Source organism: Artemia franciscana, chromosome 14 (genome assembly GCF_032884065.1).
Source record: "Artemia franciscana chromosome 14, ASM3288406v1, whole genome shotgun sequence".
NCBI lineage: Eukaryota > Metazoa > Arthropoda > Branchiopoda > Anostraca > Artemiidae > Artemia > Artemia franciscana.
In genome coordinates, this window is record NC_088876.1 from 16,095,702 (window position 1) to 16,113,306 (window position 17,605).

General features: G+C 33.1%; 2 long non-coding RNA genes across 7 annotated transcripts in view; one reads left to right on the forward strand and one right to left on the reverse strand.

Moving 5' to 3' along the window:
* LOC136035387 (uncharacterized) overlaps nt 1-17,605 on the reverse strand; it is a 71,748-nt gene that overhangs the window by 40,283 nt on the left and 13,860 nt on the right. For 4 of the 6 annotated variants that reach the window (XR_010619408.1, XR_010619405.1, XR_010619403.1 and 1 more), the window contains exons 2-3: nt 1,959-2,094; nt 365-454 (exon numbers count right to left, since the gene is read on the reverse strand). This is a non-coding gene — a long non-coding RNA (uncharacterized LOC136035387). The remainder of the gene's footprint in view (nt 1-364; nt 455-1,958; nt 2,095-17,605) is intronic. The other 2 variants (XR_010619407.1, XR_010619406.1) reach the window with 1 other exon arrangement.
* On the forward strand, nt 3,011-13,418 carry LOC136035388 (uncharacterized). The gene is made up of 2 exons (XR_010619409.1): nt 3,011-3,600; nt 12,213-13,418. It is a non-coding gene; the product is annotated as an uncharacterized LOC136035388 (long non-coding RNA).

A 17,605-nucleotide genomic window follows, 5' to 3' on the forward strand; every position in this document is an offset into this window, starting at 1 on the left:
CCAGTTCCAGAAAATAATAACTAGTTTAATGTGTTATGTTGAAAGTATGACATTGAATTTTTTCGGAAAGGTGGGGGGGGACGCATCAAAAATTTGTTTATATTAACTTTTTACGTTTTTTACAAGTTAAACAAACATTTCGTGTGGGGAGGGTTCCCCCCTATATATGGCCTTGCCTATGATCCTCCCTCTAACTGCATGTTTATATCAGCTTATATTTCATATATAAAAAAACATTTAGCCTAATGCGTGAATAAATGTGTATACTTGTGCATAGACGCGAGTAAATACTAATGTTATATACTCCCAAACAATATAACACATAATGCAGTAAATATGTAAATAAATAGTATAATCAACATACATAATGAACTAGATACATCTGTACCGGTGGTTGTAACCTTCAAAGTTGTTGCGAACTGGTGCATTTAATAAAGCATAGCTATAGATCCACCTGCAATTACAATTTGGAATTATGCTTCAGCAGCATATAATTCATCATTATTTTATTTTAGAGTATTATTTTAAAAGTAAAAACTAAAGTTTTTTCAACTGAGAGTGGGAAGCAACACTGAAACATGAAACAGGCGGAGATTGTCGCATATGTGTTATAAGAGGATGGGGGGTCGCCTCCTCCTCAACACTTTGCTCTTTACGCTAAAGGTTTTTAGTACTTTTGAAAAAATCTTCGTATTGTTTCAATTAAATGAACATAATGTTTCAGAAGTCGTTCAAAAAGAATTGGGACAAAACATGAAATTTGGCATGGGGAGCGGGGGTTGTGGGATAGGAAGACCCCTTCATATGCATGGTAATTTCTGTTTGTTTTGGGTTTTGGTGTTGCTCCTTACTTTCAGTTGAGAGACTATTTTTTTAAAATTAATTGCTGATCGTTTTTTAAATGATTCCTGGAAATCTGGCCTCACTTCCACAGAGAAATACCCTCCCCATGGATATATCCTCAAGAAAATTCAATCCCTCTGAGAGTTTACCGAAGACAATTACCCTTAACAATGCCACGCGTAAAACTGAGATGGAAAAGAGAAAGCAAGAGATATGAAAAGAATTTTGTGTAGGAATTCTGGCAAATTCCCCCTGAAGGCCATATAGTTACAAATGACCTCCTTAGGAACAAGTTAAAAGATGGACTTTCGGGTTTTTACCCGTTTTTGCACAAGGAAGAGTTTTCTAAGGTCAAAGCTTTGCATCATGGTACCTTTCAATCTTTAAAATAACATACATGTGTCTACACATAATTTCAAGAATGAAATATGTGAAGAACAATTTGAGAACTAATTTTTCAGATGATAATCTCAGGTCGCTGCTGACGTTGAGAACGTCAAACCTAAAGCCAGAAATATCTACTCTTTTATCATCCAGGAAACAATTTCACCATTCCCACAAATATAGAAGTTCATGAAGAGTGTATCAATGCATTATTAAATAATATTAAATAATATTAAATATGATGTTAAGTAATACTAATATCATAAATAAAATAATATAAAATTAAAACAACATCTAGGTTTTGAATCTTTCTAATTTGAACCTGCCAAACTGCTGTTTGACAATGTGGCCCTCCGACAAAAACATTCGTAGACTCCTGCTCAAACAGATAGTGATTAGAAATTTCGGCCACAGTTCTTCTTTGTTTATCTTCCCAAATTCTGGCTTTCAGAAAATAATATTGCTTTAATGTTAAACTTTCTTCCATCGAGGAGAAATAAAGACTCAGTGAATAAAAAGAAAGACCAAGAAAGTTGTAAAACATATAAATATCACCTTTCGAAATATTTTTTTCATCTACTTTAAGTGAAGAACTGCTACAATTCAGATATATTAAAGACGGGGACAGGACTCTGCCTATTATATAGTTTCTTCTTGAAATTTACAAATAATTCAAAAACTTCATATGAAACAGCTAGCCTAGTAGAATAGAAGGACTATATGCAACTTACACTCTGTGAAGTGAGGTCCTTGAGAAGCATCTGCGGAAATCAATTTCATATTTGATTGAACAGGTTCTTGAACAGATTCTGTGCCAGTAACCACAGCTTTTGTCAGTAGCTTTATATGGAATGCTTCACAAACAGCCTAAAAAGGACAATGCGTGGTCTAAATGGACCCAGATTTTTCTTTAACTCTCTATTTCCAACTTCATTCTTTATAGTTAGGCAATTCTTGATTAATCACACAAGAGTCGAGTACTGTTAGACCCTTTTAGAGAAACGCTATACACAAATCTCTTTATGCTTGTGAGCATAAGTAAAATACCTTATAGGGTATTTATGTTATAAAGTATTAAGTGTTATAAAACACTTAAAACGCACATTTGAAAAAAAAGTATTAAAGAGCACATTTATTTTTAGACATAAAGCGAAGATAACCCAATACACAAGAAGGGTAAGAGAACGTGGCTCCCCGCCAAAATAGAGGAAGAAAGAAGGAGTTTAAGCTGTCATATTAAACAATACAGAAGAAAAATAGTAGTTTTTTTCTTGATGAAGCTAAATAAGATTCCTGTTTATCCTCTGGTAAAATGTAAAATTTTTACCAGTTTTATTTAAACAACTGATAGCAATTGTACGTATATCAGCCAAATGTGCATTGAATTTTTTTTTTTTTTACAGTTTTTGCAGTTCAATTTTATTGCATATTAGCCAGTTTTAAACAGTATTTATTTATACAGATTTATTCAAAATCTATTTGTTACGCATACACATTCCCAGAGACCCTAAATATTATACTTTGGCGTAACCCGATTATATATGATATCTGCTGATATACTCTGAATCGGCTATCCTGTATCATCAAAAGACGTCACCGCAAACCTCTCGGCCACACCCTCCGCCGCCCCAAAGTTACGATATGTCGAAACATCCTTATCTGCGAGCCAGTACCATCCTGGAGACGAGATCGGCAAGGACAGATGGAAAATATTTGGTTAAAATTCAAAGATGGCCCTGAGCCATGGAGAGGCTTCCGTAGGCATGGTAAGAGATGGGCCAGATACCGGCTGAAGCTCACTAACGAAGCTTCATCCGATAGATCAAAGTGGTCAGCAGATGTAATTAAGTCTATTGGTGCCGGCCAGGACAGTTTTTCGTCTGGTTTCTGCCGAAAGTAAGAAGTACCCCGATTATAGCCTACGCAAACAAATAAGAAAAAATCATAAATGATAACTAAGCAAATTTGACCAATTGAAATTACTGATGAGATTTATTTTTTCATGCCATTCATTCGCTTAATGATGAAAAACAAGGAATCAAAATGCCATCGGGAAGCGATTCAATGTCTACATATTGTCCGATTAAAAAAAGAACCTTTCCTACGCTACATGATTAAATTTAAAAAAAAAAACTACCAACTAAAAGGTCATATGTACATCATGTAAGAATCTTGTTATTAGATTTATGGGTTGTTTACCAGGGATTAATCTTTTCTTGGTATAGCCTTGGAAATGTTTGTTTGTACGAATTGATTCTTGCTAAATAAAAAGTGCGAATTGTAAACAGGGGTTGTATAGAAGGACGAGAAGGATTTTGGAAGAAGGTTAGTTGGTGTTGGGAGTTTGGCGAGTGTGGGTAGCTTTGCTTAGATGTGAGTAGAATAATTTGTTCCTTCTCAATCTCATAATGTTAATTTACTAGTTTCCACAGCGTGACATGAGTCTCGCTGATATAATTTAAATACTTTGGAACATTTTGTTCGCTCACATATTAGTTAGTAGTTAGTTTATTTTAATATCTTAAAATTCTTATTTCAGTACGAAGACTATGCAAGATTGTACTTACATTACAAGTTATAAAACTCTTTTGACATTCTTGATAATCTTTTTAAAACGAGACTATTAAAAACCAAAAACCAAACTTCTTTTAAAAATAAAACCTTTGCTCTTTTTTAACTCTTGTGTTGTGTTAGCTTTATCTCAAGTATTAGGTACGCGTTATTTCTAGCATTTCTTATATATTTATTTATCTTCTTTTATATATTTATTAACCGGCAGAGTTTGATGTCTCCACGCTACTCGAACTATTGTTAATTCTCCAGACTCTGTTTAAACCGGTTTTTACAAAATGGTGGCAGCGACGGAGATAAAACCCTACTCCTAATAAAATTTATAAAACTCATATAACATTTAAAAATTTTTTACGCTTCGCTTAAAAGTCTAAGACCAGAATCTTAATCTTTATTATTGGACAGTCTTGTAAATTCTGCCACACAATGTTTGTCTTTTCTTCTATATATTACCTTCTGTTTATTTTTTTCGCATGCTATTAGTTTTTTTTTGCGCATAATCAATTTGCTTATTTTTTTCTTAAATAGTAATAATATTCTTAACAAATAGCATCACTTCTTGTGGTTTCCACTATGGAATATTTATTCAGTTCTGGGTAAGTTTATTTATTTTTTTGGTTAATACAGAGATTAAAAATATAAATCCTGGTGGTTCTTTTTTTTCTTCTAAACAACCTTCGACTGTGCGAGAACAGTATGGTCTTTATGAGACCTTGAAAAGCTCGCAAATTCAATACTATATATGGGGAAGAAGGTGCAATATTTTTATTGACGCTAAAAATCTCGAGTATTTAAGAAAACACAGAGACTTATCAAGTAAGATGTACCGTATCTCCTTATTAATGGATAGTCCATTCTATACTTATAAACATATTCCAGGGACAAAAATGATCACAGATATTATTCCAAGGCCAAGTAAGGAAATAGTTAGCAACAGCGAAACCCTATCTTTTATTGATGATGAAGCAGAATTTTTGGCAGCAGGGATTTTTAGTGGTCACAAAGAACTATTCAGGGCTGGCTGACGAGGAATTAATCAGGGGACAACTACAGGATCCTGATATAAAAATTATTAATATATTGAATAAATTAAGGAGCTCCAGAGTTGAAAACCCTGCTGCAACGGGCATAGGTCCCGATCTGGTGTCTAAAGGTTCGTAGGGCCCTGAAAAGAAACCTTGGCATCCGGATGAGCGCTCTATTAGTGAGAGACAAAATGTTCTCCACTTCATTGATCTCCCTCAAGAAGAGAGGAGTATCTTATTGAAGAATATAGCCCTATGGTTTATTCCCATTGCTAATGAACTTGTCTTAATAAATGGAGTTTTATGTAGAATAGAATATATTTCGAGTGGTTCTTTAAGGTTGAATCAAAATGTGCACACAGAATTAAACATTCAAGTAGTTGTACCTAAGAGAATGATTCCGGTTATATTAAAGCTCTTTCATGAGCATTTAGCTATAGGTATTCATGCAAGTTTTGAGCGGACTTTGTGGAAAGTCAGAAAATTTTGCATTTTTGAAAATATGGCCTCTACAATCAAGGAATTTGTTAATAATTGTGATCTTTGTAACCGAGCTAATACGAAAAAAATCAAACCACCACTTGGGGAAAATATTGTTCCTGAAATGCCATTTTTGGTCTGGGCACTAGACGGTGGTGGTCCCTTTCCGATTACAAGCTCTGGGAATCGATACGTTCTAGTTGGAGTGGATCTTTTTAGTAGTCTAGTAGTATTGAAGTGTATACCCGCTATGAATACAGAAAACACTATAAAATTTCTCTGGGAAAATATTATTTCTTATTATGGTCTGCCTGAGGCTGTTCTAAGCGATCACGGTTCAAATTTTGATAATATAGAGATAAAGAAGATGTTTTCCGAAATTAATTGTAAGAAAATCTATAGTAGCCCCTATAATCCACAGTGCAATGGAGCTAGCGAGAATAATTTTGTCTCATTCTTGTGGTAAATTAAGTCAGGTGGATTGGGATGAAAAGATTCCCCTTATAATGTTAAGTATGAACTCTTCTCTAAACACTGTTCGGAAATTTTCTAGCTTTACCATTGTGCATGGATTCAGTGGAAAATCTTTAGCAGATTTACAATTCAATAAACCAACAAACTTAAACTACTTTGATGGATATGAGTCATACATTACATGATTAATACAAAATATCTATGAAATTTACCAAACTTGCTTAAATGAGATTAAAATTCAAAGGTCCAAACAGGCGATTCAGTATAATAAAGATTCAAAAGTGACATTAATTGCCTCTGGAGATATTGTATATTGCCGTGATACAACTTCAATTGGAAGAAAATCCACCAATTATTCTTTTCGTGGACCGTATGTGGTATTATCCGAAGTGCATAACAACGTTTTCTATTTGGCCTCTTTAAATCCAGGTGAATTAAGAAAAAGAACCTCAAATGCGAGGCTCCTTAAAAGAGTCAACCATGAATTTTTTTTGAAATTAATCCTCAATTTTCCAAAAATTACGAGAAAGAGATGAAGCAGTATAAAGAAAAAAAAATGATGAAATGAACCCTAATTGTGATGTTTGCTCCCTAGAGGAAACAGAAAATAGACCATATGACCTTAGGTCTTGCGAACCAAGCACTCATGTTATACTAAATGATAACTTACCCCTTCTTAGTTCAGACATTGCAAAATCCCAAAAAGCCCCTTCTCTTACTGAAGAAGACTCGTTTCGTTTATCTCAAAGCGTCGATATGCATAATAGAACGATAATTGATGGAACACAAAATAATTTAATTGAGTCTGAAAATGTTATCGAAACAGAAGACACTAATGTCCTTTCAAGTAATCCTAGTGCTGAAGTTTCACGAATAACAGAAGAGTCCATATCCTCTGAAGGTTAATGTTCTAAAACTATTCCTTCAGCTAAAGAAAGTGAAATTATGTCGTCATCCCCGACTTCAACGGTTAAAATAAGGGTAGATCAAATCAAAGTAAAGCAAAACGCAAAGAAAATCCCTTTTATTCCTTAAGAAAATTAAAGTAGTTAAAAACAGAAAGTACTTGTTTCCTTCTTGTGGTAGAAAGGGAAAGTATAAATTCATCATGTTTAAAGGTAAAAAATTTGGCGCTCCTAAAATCATTAGTTGGTTGAATTTCTCAATCTAAAAAAAAATTCACAATAAGCATCGTGGGCTTTTATATTTTATATGATGCAGCCAATCCTGCACTACTAGTAACCCAATTATTCAATTTTCTTCTAAGAGTAAAATACCTAGTTTTATTCTATGTATCACGTTACTAAATTAGTGTTACTCTTTATTTTGTAAGCTGAAGGTCTTTAGAATTTAATGTGATTATTTTCAGATGAGTTGCTTTACGATGAAAATTATACTTATAATTAGCATATTCCTTAATTTTGGAATAGTGGCTAAGGAATCCATATTGTCATTAGATGGACAACAATCTTTTGTTCGAAGAGGCATAGGCTTCCAATATCTAAGAGAACTTGGAACTGGATCAAGTGGAAACCACAAGCTCATTTTCTTTCTTAGCGTAGAAAAGCTTAAAAACACGGCTTTGCTGCTTAAAGTTCAGGTGGGAGATATGCTGAATATTCTTAGAGAAAAGGGATTAAATTTTGAAAATATTACCCTTGATAAAGATGTGGAAACTCTTAAAGGTATAATAGCATCTAGGACAAATGGTCACCATAATTTATTGAATAATCCAAATCTAATTATTGATCAGTTCCAGGAACTCTTGGAAATTAAGAAAAAAATACTGATTTCTTAACTTGACCTTATTTCTAACATCATAGAAGAATTTGAGTTTAATATTATTAATCCTAGTAAGAAAAGGGCCATTTTACCTATAGTGGGGCAGATCAGTGAAGTTCTATTTGGTTTAAGTTCTACAAGCACTGTGGAAAAAATTATCTGACAAATCAGAAGAATTAAGTTATGACCAAGAAAAGGTTATTAAATTCATTTCTGTATCAGCGTCGGTAATCTCAGAATTAGAAATTTCTCTTAATAAATTCCGTAACAAAACTTTAGACCAAGTAAGCCAATCGTTTAAAACCTTTGAATCTGAATTGTCTGATAATGCCTTGAAAATAGCTTCTTCTTTAGTTGTAAACTTTGCCCAAATACATAATGCAGTAGAGAAATTAACTTCTAATATTTTGAATAAATTACAAAGTTTTCGCTTTCACTTGGAGCAATTGTCCAAAGGTCTGATTCAAGTGTTAAATGGTAATTTCCCTGTTAGCGTTATTTCCCCAGTTAAGCTTATATCATACTTGAAGTCTGTTCAGCAAATCCTACCTAAAGGGTTTGAGTTGGCTATTGACGATTTTAGAAGCGGTTTGATCATTGAAACTTTAAAGCACGTGAAATGTAGTTTACAATTTGATTTGATTAATGTTTTGTTTGTTTGCGATTTTCCTCTTTCCAAAATTCTAGATTCCTTTCAACTTTATAAGACTTTTGAGGCTCCTGTTGCTATAAAGAATTCCTTTACTGCTAGTGGTAAGCAAATATACTCAGTAATTACCAATGGAGAACCTTGTATTGGGATAGGAGGAGATGAATCAAGCTATATAATATTAGATGAAGGTTTCATGTCATCCTGTTTTTACGTAAAGTCAAAAATTGTTTTTAAAAGACGCTTTGTCATACATAAATTTCCGTCATCTAACTCCTGTGCATTTTCTGTATTTTTTTTAATAAAACAGACTTGGAAAATCTAGTTTGTAAGCGTAATTTAAAAACTTTAGATTCGCTTTTTATTAATTCTCTGTCTGATAGTCAATTTTATTTTGCTGGAGGTGGAGCGAATAATCCTATTTCTATTACATGCTTGAAAGGGAATCAATATAATAAAACATTTTCGTATAGATTAAACATAAATAACTCCTTAATCGTAAATATTCCAGATGAATGCTCAGTTACCTCTGAACACTTTAGAATAAATGAAGAATTTTTAAGTTATAATTTATATAATATATCTGCCAATCTCCCTAATTTAACTATGGACTTCCATAGTGTTATTTTGGAGATTTTAGGACATAGTTCAGATTTAGTAAAGACTTTTATAGATTTTGAAAATTCAGCAGTTCCAAATTTTAAATGGAAGAAAGGGATTAGTTCTTTTAGTATTCCAATATCAGAATCAAATGAATTAAGCAGGGATATTTCTAATAAGACTAGAGAAAAGAAAATTGTTGCCAATGGCATTTCAATCATGACTTTGATTATTATCGCCTTATTTACATTTGTAGGTTTTCTAAGCTGGAGACTAAAACAAATTTGGTATAAATTGCTTGCTGAAAGAGCATCTAATTTGCCCTTAAACTGATCACGACAATTGAATAAATTTGTTAGTAGTTTAGGCTTTTTATCCATCTGTTTGATTGAGATTCTGAGACTATGACCCTAGGTCAAAAAGGCTAAGGCTTTTAAAGTTTTTTTCATTGACCTTAGGTCAAATAAGAAAAGAGGAGGGGGTTCTATACACAAAAAATAGAATTTTTTGTTGATTTGCTGAAGTTAGTGAAAGGAGTATCAAATTTAAATGAAAGATGGAATAAATGTACATAGCAAAATATCACCAAATTGGATCCTACTAGAATTTATCAGATTAGTTTAGTATAATTTCAAGAATGAGTAAGGTGCTGTCTCTGATAGTTGACCAAGTTTAAAACCAAAATCCTTTAGATCAAAAAGCTTAAAAATAAAATTGTGTCTGATACACAATATAGTTAAATATATGTAGTTAAAGGAAAAGCTACCATATTTTTCATCCCTGGAAAATTAGTTTAAAGCCCTGTCCTGATTAGAAGAGGTAGCTTACATCAGGTTGCTCAAACATAATTCTAAAGGAGCTAGACGATGGTTAAAATGCTAATTCTGCACTGATACTTAGTCAATTATACTGCTATTTCAGCTTATTTGCATTGTGATGTTAACAATGGGTTTGCAGCTTTAATGTGATGATTGCTTGAAGACAGGATTATCACCCTATTTAGGGTAGATCAATTTTATTTGAAAGAAAATCATTTGGTTAAATTCTAGTTGATTGACTTCTTGCTATCTCAGAAAGGGGTTATGTTAGGAGAATGAAACTTTCAGGGATGCATCTACATGCTAAGGTATGTCCTTGGAAGGTACTTTGAAGTACCTACCTCTACTCCTTCTCCCTCTAGAGGGCCCCAACCTTCAAAATATGTGTTATAATTTAGTATTATATTTAGTGCTAATTTATGTGTTATAATTTAGATTTCACTTTTAAGTGAAATCTTGCAAAATATATCTTCTGTTGAATGAAGTACAACAAAATTGTTTTCAGCTTCATAACTTTGCTCAATCCAAATTTATAAGGTTTCAAAGATATGCCAATACATTTCCTAAATTTTGAAAAAAAACAACAAAAAAACATTGATATGGCTCAGAATTCTACTCATAACAGGAATTGCATTTTCAGAACTAAAGGCAGAGAAAAAGCAACTGGTAACTAAAACTTAAGATAAAATGTTGTTTTGTCAAAATTTCAATTTTGACAAACCTGTTAAACTTGTCGAACCTGTCAGATAGGCCAATTTCAGGGCTCTCTAAAGGGATAAGGAGTGGAGATGGGTACTCTAGAATTCCTTCCCAGGATATACTTTAGCCTGTAGACCCACCCCTGAAAGTTTCATTTTCGTAACCTTAACCCTTTCTGAGATAACAAGAAGTCACTCAACTAGAATATTAACAATCACTTTATTAAACAACTATCAAAACACTGCTGATCAGCTATTACTCTGCTTAGAGATAATCCTTTAGCAGGGCATGAGAAATTTTGTGTTTTCTCTTTGTTTAAAACAGATTAATTTTTTTGCTTCAAGAATAACAGAAAAAGAAGTCAATGATCATTGTATTTAGCAGTTATCATACAATTAAAGCTCTATGATCACTGAGCAAGCTGAAGATCTACATCCTTAATAATAACCATCTAAAAGCTGCTGATCGTAAATAATTTTTTTTTTACCTAAGATATTCTTAGCCACTTACACTGGAAGTTTTTTTTGTCACACATTTTTGGAATTTGAAATCTCTCAGGAAACAGACCTTTCTTCCTTATCCTCTGGTCTTCCTTATGCTTTAGATATGGATCACCACTATCTTTCTTTAGTTTCTTCTGAAAAACCTCATATAAATGCTGCAATTTCGTAGAATTTTTTCGTGGGGTTTTTGACGTCATAACCCTGCGATAATTACAGATGAAATTCTAGTCCGGACTAGTCCAAGTATTCGTGAAATAAGCTTTCGGACACGCTCATAGAGCGTGTCCGAAAGCTCAAGTATGCAGAATTAATTTCGCATCCGTCTGGAATTCTTCGAAGAATTCTCAGTCCGGACTCGAATTTCATCTGTAATTATCGCAGGGTTATGACGTCAAAAACCCCACGAAAAAACTCAACGAAATTGCAGCATTTATCTGAGGTTTTTCAGAAGAAACTAAAGAAAGATAGTGGCGATCCATATCCAAAGCATAAGGAAGACCAGGGGATAAGGAAGAAAGATCTGTTTCCAGAGAGATTTCAGATTCCAAAAATGTGTAACAAAAAAAAAACTTCCAGTGTAAGTGGCTAAGAATATCTTGGGTAAAAAAAAAATTATTTGCGATCAGCAGCTTTTAGATGATTATTATTAAGGATGTAGATCTTCAGCTTGCTCAGTGATCATAGAGCTTTAGTCGTATGATAACTGCTAAATACAATGATCATTGACTTCTTTTTCTGTTATTCTTGAAGCAAAAAAAATAATAGAATCTAGAGGATGTACAGAGTCCCATCAGTGATATATCTTCTAAATTTGGTACAGGTACAGTTTAGTTCGCCCTGATAAAAACAACTTGTTTTTTTATTGTATATTATTCGGTTAATTGGGCGATAATCATTCAGTCAATTATAAGATGCTGTCTAGTAGAAATAGCATAAAAACAAATAACTTTTTAATGTATAATCGGGTTCTATTAGCAGGGCCTCTGTATCCTTCACTACAGGGTCAACTAACAATCTCCAACTTTATACTAAATTTCTTCAAGGAATTTCAAGAGGAAATGATCGTTAATATTTAGATATAGAATTGAATTCTGAATTGAATGGTATGTTTATTTCTTAGCTATCTCATGAAGGTCCTAAATTCCAAATTAACCAAATTGTGAGCAGACATATTATTGACAAATACAATTGTGGGTAATTAAAGCAAAGCTTTAAAGTAAAGCAATTAACGTGAGTTAAGAAAGTAAAAATTCAAGTAAACAAAGTTAAAACTAAATTAAAATTTAAATTGAAAAAAATTAAAACTAAAGTTGAAATTAAAGTAAAATAAATGAAGTAAAATTAATTAAAGTAAAGCAAAGCTTATCGAATGCATGTTTTCCAGAGTACCAAAGAGGAGGATTTGCAGATAGAACTGAAGTAGTTGACCTGCTTCCAGGTAGCCAGACTGTCAACTGCAAGAGATTTGCCATTGAACTGAGGAGCATACATGAAGAAGCAGATATTCGTGTCGCTCTTCACACGGGGTTCTGTACCAGGACGGGGTCTTATAAAACCACTCCTAATGAGTTGGTTTGCTTGCAGGACAAAGTAAATTCAATCACTAAACTTGCAAAAAGACTCCCGCCGTCTCTAGTGGATTCAATTGCATTTTTGCACTCCTAATGTGTTCGCACATGGGGTTCTGTACCAGGACGGGGTCTTATAAGACCACTCCTAATGGGTTGGTTTGCTTGCAGGACAAAGTCATTTCAATCACTAAACTTCCAGATAGACTCCCACCGTCTATAGTGAATTCAATTGCGTTTTTGCACTGTCACCGGTTGTGATATTTTGAGCTTCATTTTCTTCAAAGAAAAGAAAACGATCTTCAGAGCAGTCGTGCCGTGGTTACCTCGAATATCTGCTCTTGCTCAAATGATTTTGGAAGAAATCGACCGAGTAGTTGAGCTTGAGAACGATATTATGAAGCTGTATTGTGAGATTTTGATCGCTTCACACAGAAACCTACAGGAATTTTCGTGTTTGAATGACCTCCTTTCACTTGTTCCCTCGCCGAAAAACGCTGAAGAACCTGCCTCAAACCGACGGCTCCTTTGCCTTACATGCGAAACGGTGAATTTACCAATGGCCCATTATGCTGCAGGTCCTTATGTCTCGCCCCTCGTATCTTTCTTCGCTTAGTTTTGGACGGGAGATGAAGAACAGATGCATAGTACCCATTAAATCAACCCTTCCGGCTTGGCCATCCGCTATTCAGAAAACTTCGCCATATTCCAAGTGTAAATCTTGTGGACAAAAATGACCGGTTATAATTGGCTCATTTAGTCTATGAATACGTAAACAAACGTATGATATTATAAAGCAGTGTCAAAATTCATGCATGAAGTTAAAGTTACATCAGCAAGGGCCGAAAATCGGAAATATCAAGTGTAACTCACGAGGACAGGCTATGCATCTAGCAAAAATACAATCTTTTTCACCATCACCAGTGAAATCAAGTTTGAAGTGATACAAAATAATAATACCCTGTGCAAGTCAATTTGTGCATGAACTTGTCTTAATAAATGGAGTTTTATGTAGAATAGAATATATTTCGAGTGGTTCTTTAAGGTTGAATCAAAATGTGCACACAGAATTAAACATTCAAGTAGTTGTACCTAAGAGAATGATTCCGGTTATATTAAAGCTCTTTCATGAGCATTTAGCTATAGGTATTCATGCAAGTTTTGAGCGGACCTTGTGGAAAGTCAGAAAATTTTGCATTTTTGAAAATATGGCCTCTACAATCAAGGAATTTGTTAATAATTGTGATCTTTGTAACCGAGCTAATACGAAAAAAATCAAACCACCACTTGGGGAAAATATTGTTCCTGAAATGCCATTTTTGGTCTGGGCACTAGACGGTGGTGGTCCCTTTCCGATTACAAGCTCTGGGAATCGATACGTTCTAGTTGGAGTGGATCTTTTTAGTAGTCTAGTAGTATTGAAGTGTATACCCGCTATGAATACAGAAAACACTATAAAATTTCTCTGGGAAAATATTATTTCTTATTATGGTCTGCCTGAGGCTGTTTTAAGCGATCACGGTTCAAATTTTGATAATATAGAGATAAAGAAGATGTTTTCCGAAATTAATTGTAAGAAAATCTATAGTAGCCCCTATAATCCACAGTGCAATGGAGCTAGCGAGAATAATTTTGTCTCATTCTTGTGGTAAATTAAGTCAGGTGGATTGGGATGAAAAGATTCCCCTTATAATGTTAAGTATGAACTCTTCTCTAAACACTGTTCGGAAATTTTCTAGCTTTACCATTGTGCATGGATTCAGTGGAAAATCTTTAGCAGATTAACAATTCAATAAACCAACAAACTTAAACTACTTTGATGGATATGAGTCATACATTACATGATTAATACAAAATATCTATGAAATTTACCAAACTTGCTTAAATGAGATTAAAATTCAAAGGTCCAAACAGGCGATTCAGTATAATAAAGATTCAAAAGTGACATTAATTGCCTCTGGAGATATTGTATATTGCCGTGATACAACTTCAATTGGAAGAAAATCCACCAATTATTCTTTTCGTGGACCGTATGTGGTATTATCCGAAGTGCATAACAACGTTTTCTATTTGGCCTCTTTAAATCCAGGTGAATTAAGAAAAAGAACCTCAAATGCGAGGCTCCTTAAAAGAGTCAACCATGAATTTTTTTTGAAATTAATCCTCAATTTTCCAAAAATTACGAGAAAGAGATGAAGCAGTATAAAGAAAAAAAAATGATGAAATGAACCCTAATTGTGATGTTTGCTCCCTAGAGGAAACAGAAAATAGACCATATGACCTTAGGTCTTGCGAACCAAGCACTCATGTTATACTAAATGATAACTTACCCCTTCTTAGTTCAGACATTGCAAAATCCCAAAAAGCCCCTTCTCTTACTGAAGAAGACTCGTTTCGTTTATCTCAAAGCGTCGATATGCATAATAGAACGATAATTGATGGAACACAAAATAATTTAATTGAGTCTGAAAATGTTATCGAAACAGAAGACACTAATGTCCTTTCAAGTAATCCTAGTGCTGAAGTTTCACGAATAACAGAAGAGTCCATATCCTCTGAAGGTTAATGTTCTAAAACTATTCCTTCAGCTAAAGAAAGTGAAATTATGTCGTCATCCCCGACTTCAACGGTTAAAATAAGGGTAGATCAAATCAAAGTAAAGCAAAACGCAAAGAAAATCCCTTTTATTCCTTAAGAAAATTAAAGTAGTTAAAAACAGAAAGTACTTGTTTCCTTCTTGTGGTAGAAAGGGAAAGTATAAATTCATCATGTTTAAAGGTAAAAAATTTGGCGCTCCTAAAATCATTAGTTGGTTGAATTTCTCAATCTAAAAAAAAATTCACAATAAGCATCGTGGGCTTTTATATTTTATATGATGCAGCCAATCCTGCACTACTAGTAACCCAATTATTCAATTTTCTTCTAAGAGTAAAATACCTAGTTTTATTCTATGTATCACGTTACTAAATTAGTGTTACTCTTTATTTTGTAAGCTGAAGGTCTTTAGAATTTAATGTGATTATTTTCAGATGAGTTGCTTTACGATGAAAATTATACTTATAATTAGCATATTCCTTAATTTTGGAATAGTGGCTAAGGAATCCATATTGTCATTAGATGGACAACAATCTTTTGTTCGAAGAGGCATAGGCTTCCAATATCTAAGAGAACTTGGAACTGGATCAAGTGGAAACCACAAGCTCATTTTCTTTCTTAGCGTAGAAAAGCTTAAAAACACGGCTTTGCTGCTTAAAGTTCAGGTGGGAGATATGCTGAATATTCTTAGAGAAAAGGGATTAAATTTTGAAAATATTACCCTTGATAAAGATGTGGAAACTCTTAAAGGTATAATAGCATCTAGGACAAATGGTCACCATAATTTATTGAATAATCCAAATCTAATTATTGATCAGTTCCAGGAACTCTTGGAAATTAAGAAAAAAATACTGATTTCTTAACTTGACCTTATTTCTAACATCATAGAAGAATTTGAGTTTAATATTATTAATCCTAGTAAGAAAAGGGCCATTTTACCTATAGTGGGGCAGATCAGTGAAGTTCTATTTGGTTTAAGTTCTACAAGCACTGTGGAAAAAATTATCTGACAAATCAGAAGAATTAAGTTATGACCAAGAAAAGGTTATTAAATTCATTTCTGTATCAGCGTCGGTAATCTCAGAATTAGAAATTTCTCTTAATAAATTCCGTAACAAAACTTTAGACCAAGTAAGCCAATCGTTTAAAACCTTTGAATCTGAATTGTCTGATAATGCCTTGAAAATAGCTTCTTCTTTAGTTGTAAACTTTGCCCAAATACATAATGCAGTAGAGAAATTAACTTCTAATATTTTGAATAAATTACAAAGTTTTCGCTTTCACTTGGAGCAATTGTCCAAAGGTCTGATTCAAGTGTTAAATGGTAATTTCCCTGTTAGCGTTATTTCCCCAGTTAAGCTTATATCATACTTGAAGTCTGTTCAGCAAATCCTACCTAAAGGGTTTGAGTTGGCTATTGACGATTTTAGAAGCGGTTTGATCATTGAAACTTTAAAGCACGTGAAATGTAGTTTACAATTTGATTTGATTAATGTTTTGTTTGTTTGCGATTTTCCTCTTTCCAAAATTCTAGATTCCTTTCAACTTTATAAGACTTTTGAGGCTCCTGTTGCTATAAAGAATTCCTTTACTGCTAGTGGTAAGCAAATATACTCAGTAATTACCAATGGAGAACCTTGTATTGGGATAGGAGGAGATGAATCAAGCTATATAATATTAGATGAAGGTTTCATGTCATCCTGTTTTTACGTAAAGTCAAAAATTGTTTTTAAAAGACGCTTTGTCATACATAAATTTCCGTCATCTAACTCCTGTGCATTTTCTGTATTTTTTTTAATAAAACAGACTTGGAAAATCTAGTTTGTAAGCGTAATTTAAAAACTTTAGATTCGCTTTTTATTAATTCTCTGTCTGATAGTCAATTTTATTTTGCTGGAGGTGGAGCGAATAATCCTATTTCTATTACATGCTTGAAAGGGAATCAATATAATAAAACATTTTCGTATAGATTAAACATAAATAACTCCTTAATCGTAAATATTCCAGATGAATGCTCAGTTACCTCTGAACACTTTAGAATAAATGAAGAATTTTTAAGTTATCTATATATATAAAAATAAGTTGTCTGTGGATGGATGGATGGATGTGTCAGGTGACGTCACCTGAAAAAACTGGATCAGGTGACGTCAAAACTGAAAAAACTAAAAAAAGGCAAAAACTACAAAAAAAACTAAAAACTAATAAAAAAAATAAAAAAGCTAAAAAACTAAAAAAACTATAAAGGTAAAAACCAATAAAAAACTAAAAAAAAAACTGAAAAAACTAAAAAAAGGCAAAAACTACAAAAAAAAACTAAAAACTAATAAAAAAAGTAAAAAAGCTAAAAAACTAAAAAAACTAAAAAAACTAAAAAAAGGTAAAAAACTAAAAAAAATAAAAAATAAAAAAAAACTAAAAAAAAAAGGAAAAAACTGAAAAATAAGCTAAAATAAAGGTAAAAACCAATAAAAAACTAAAAAGAAAAAAAGGAAAAAACTAATAAATGACGACACTCAAAGAGAAAGCGACCAGGACAAAAGGAATGTTCGATTAGCAATCAACAAAGCACCGGGACACAGGGAGTATAAATGACGACCAGGACATAAGTAAAAAA